A 4,015-nucleotide genomic window follows, 5' to 3' on the forward strand; every position below is an offset into this window, starting at 1 on the left:
CTTGTTTACGACACCGAAATCTCGCTCGACCCGCGCACTTGACGCTCGAATCTCTCTGGGTCACTGTGCCGGGAGTTGACACATAAGTGTCGTGTGTCGGTTGCGTCACTCCTCAAGGGCCCGACCGTTACCGTAAGCCTAGGACGTAACATATGATATGTCGAATATCTTTTTCAGTAATATTACTCAAACGTATGTATCACTCTGCATTGTACTGTTTGAATAATTATTAATGAAAAATATATCCGTAACATTTATAAAATTATATATAGACATATATGCATATGTATATGTATATGTATATATGTATGCATATGTGTATGTGTATGTATATATATGTGTATGCATTGTGACGTGGTATTCGCGCCGCTCTTTCCCCGTCACAAAAGTTAAAAATTTTCGCGGGAGCCCGGGAAAACGAGCTGAAAAATGAGCGCCAAGATCCTCCAGGGCTTGCATGCGTCCGCTTAGAATAGCGTTTTATTTTTTATTTTTCTCTTGTATGTAATTTCGGTGCCTCATCGTCCTGAGAACATCGTGGGACTTTTTGCCAAGGACATCATGCTGTGCCCGAACAAGAGAGAGAGAGAGAGAGTAACGGAGACGCGAAGTCTCGCCTCAAGATCACGCTGAGAGCAAGGGTAGATGACTGCATGCAGAGACCACAGCGGAACATCGACGCTTTTTAGGAGAACGACGACCAACGAGCTAGCCTAGCAGAACGAGCGGAACGGCGGAACGAACCATCGACGAGCCGGCCTACGCCGAGATGCGCGGTGTTCCAACAATCCTGCTGCATGGTTTCAAGAACACGCTGCTTATTTCATTGCTGCATCTCACGGGTTGCCATCCCGACTCGCTGCTTTCTACTTTTGCTTGCGCTGCTGCATATTAGCGTAATAGATACTGCGAGCGTTCGAATTTTCTGATCCTGCCGCCTGCAAGCGAGCTTGCGAGCCGCACTATGAATCCTGCGGCCTGATTGGCCCACGCGACCTACCCCATGTGACCTCAGCGCTGCCCGGGGTATCGACCGCTTATCGAACAAAATCTTCGTGCTCTTGGTCGCGATCGGCTGTGCTGCACACACACGTATCTCTCGGGTTCCCGTGCGTATGAGTAACTCCCGTGCCGCTCAACAAGTCTGTCGCGATTTTTGTACTCGGGGTGTAGTGATTCAAGTCGTGAGGGTGACCCCGACTGAGTAAGCGAGCTCTTGGAGTGTTATTCCGGACGGAGGAGACAGGAACATCCCGGAGAACAACGGACGACGGTGAGGTGTCCGTTTCATTACTGTTAGCCACGAATCCGCGTTGCACAGGCCTCGTGTCGAGGCTGGTCGTTTGTATCTCGCGTCTTGTTTACGACGGCAAGGACGTATCCTTGGCCGTATTAGCGATTTTTTGACAGCGGCCAGAATCGGGCTTCACGGGGCTTCGTGGCAGTAGTTCGTAGGTTAAGTGCATGATCTTCGTAGTTTCGCGAATTATCGTCAAGCCCTGGAGTGGCGATACAACGCCAAGTAGCCTTTTCGCGTTGTTTGTTTTCGTCTGTTTCTTTTTTTTTTGGTTAAGTGATCGTAATCGTTGTGCGTGTGTGCCATGATTTTCGTAGTGTACCGCTTGCGTACCGTCGGCGATCGTCTACCGACGGCGATCAGCTGACGCGGGAACAAATAGCGAAACAAAATTGAATTTTCTTGTGCGATCGGCTGGAGTGAGGTGCGTGCGAGTCGGAGGCGGTGTCGATCAGAAGGAAATATCGTACCGAACTAACGTGAATTAATGGTAATTTCGGGTGGTGAATTACCGGGACAATTATCGCCGACAAAGTCGCGAACGTACGGTGAATGCGTGTCGCATTTTAGCGTGTATAATTCGTCCGGGGAAATTCTCGTTCAAATAATGTATTGTACCGCCGATCTTCTTAGCGCCTAGACCGAGCGTCGTTAATCGTTCGGTAATAATCGAAAAACAAAATCAAGCCCCGACATCGCGCCCGCTTCGCTCCGTATTGCGAGTATTTCTTGAGTGCATGAACGTAAACTAAGAACTCGCCTCGAAATTATCTGCGGGCCTAGGGACACAAAACAGGCAAAAGCTGCGTGGCGAGGCGATCCGTTTGACCAAATCGCGATCACCAGCGAAACAAGTAAGTCCGCGTTGATTTACGGCTTGTAAAGAGGCTACTGCACGCTATTTTATCCCGGCATATTGTTTGTAACCCACCTTGGCTTGCACCCGCTCGCCTGCTTAGCCTGCGTCTAGCTTGGCGCCCTACGATTGCTATATTCTTGTGCCTGCACTTGCGATCTTTCAGCTTGAAGCAATTATCAAAGACTCCCGTCCAGTACTTTCGCGGTATCGTTCCGAGTAAATAATTTGTCTCGTGGATTAGCGTGATTTGGTCTATCAATGATCGTAACCCGTCGTTTATACTGTATCTTTTCTTTTATCTTATTTTGTATTATACTGTCGTATCTTACTCTTTCTCTTGTTTTTTGATATTATTTTATATTACATTTTCTTCTCTTTTCTACTATTCGTTACATGATTTCTTTTATATTATTTTGTATTAATCTTATCTTGAATTTCTGCCCGTGAAATACATTGTTAATTAATTATTAATTCATACTGTTTAACTCTGATTTTCCCTTCTTTATCTGAGCTTCATATCGCGAGGGTAAGAGACAGCCTGCATTACGAATTTTTATTCAACCCAGCCTCTCTCCGTTCAAATAGAGCTAGTCGGCCCGTTGTGTCGAGCAACGCAGATTTTGACGCGATCACGCATCTGGCGCCCAGAATTTTTACAAAGGATCCGTCGGCTCGGCGCCGTGGTATGCTTGTTTTACAACCCTTTTCTCTCCTGCCGATACAGACGTTCCCGATCTCGCGGACTTCCGTCCGTGTTTCGATTTCGTACTTCCGTTTCGGGTGGGACGACGCGAGAATTTCGTAAAAACTCAGAAAAACGTCACAGCATATATATGTACTATTGTGATCAAAAAGTAAGGTGAAATTGTCATTTAAAACTCCCGGGCATTAGGAAGGCAGGTAATTTTTTTTCCTAGGTTGGTAGGACTGTCTATAATATTTGCCAAGCGTCTGTTTGTCAAAAGGTTTAATTATCTCCGAGTTACACGTGTTTTTGTAAACAATCAAAAGTGAATTTTTCGATTTTTACATTGGGTGATTTTGTTGAGCAAAGAACTTGCATCCAATTTTGTTTGCGGAACGAATATTCTTGTGCGGACACGTTGAAAATGTTGCGGAAGGCCTTTGGTGATCAAACTATGGCACAAAAAAACTTTTATAAGTGGTACAACGAGTTCAAAGCGGGCCGAGAACGCGTTGAAGACGAACCACGCTGGATGACCATCAACGTCTACCGACGAGGGCCACGTCCAAAAAATCAAAGATTTGGTGCTTGCAAATCGTCGATTGACAATCAGAGACCTCGCTGATAGTGTTGGAATATCATTTGGCTCAGCCCAAATAATATTCCAACCATTTTGAAGGATGGTTTGTGTCTTAAACGCGTCAAGTCTCGATTAGTGCCAAAATCGCTCAATTTTTTGGAAAAAAAGCGTCGCGTTGATGTTTGTGAAACTTTACTGTCTGAATATCAGGACCACTTGAAATGCATCATTACTGGAGACGAGACTTGGATTTACGCATACGACCCTGAAACCATCGACCAATCTAGCGAATATCGTGCAAAAGGTAAAGCAAGACCGAAAAGACCACGGCAAAGTCGATCGAAAATCAAGGTTATGGTGACAGTTTTCTTTGATTATCGTGGTGTGGTGCACTATGAATTCCTTCCGCCGGGCCAAACTGTCAACAAAGAATATTATTTGAACGTTATGCGTCGTTTGCGTGAAGCTATTCGTCTGCGACGGCCAGAATTATGGGCGAACAACTCTTGNTTCCTTCATCACGATAATGCAGCAGCTCACACTGCATTGGTTCTTCGCGACTTTTTTGCCAAAAACTCGACTCATATCGTTCCG

The sequence above is a fragment of the Pseudomyrmex gracilis genome, unplaced genomic scaffold (assembly GCF_002006095.1).
Source record: "Pseudomyrmex gracilis isolate BER0280 unplaced genomic scaffold, ASM200609v1 scaffold_1748, whole genome shotgun sequence".
Taxonomy (NCBI): domain Eukaryota; kingdom Metazoa; phylum Arthropoda; class Insecta; order Hymenoptera; family Formicidae; genus Pseudomyrmex; species Pseudomyrmex gracilis.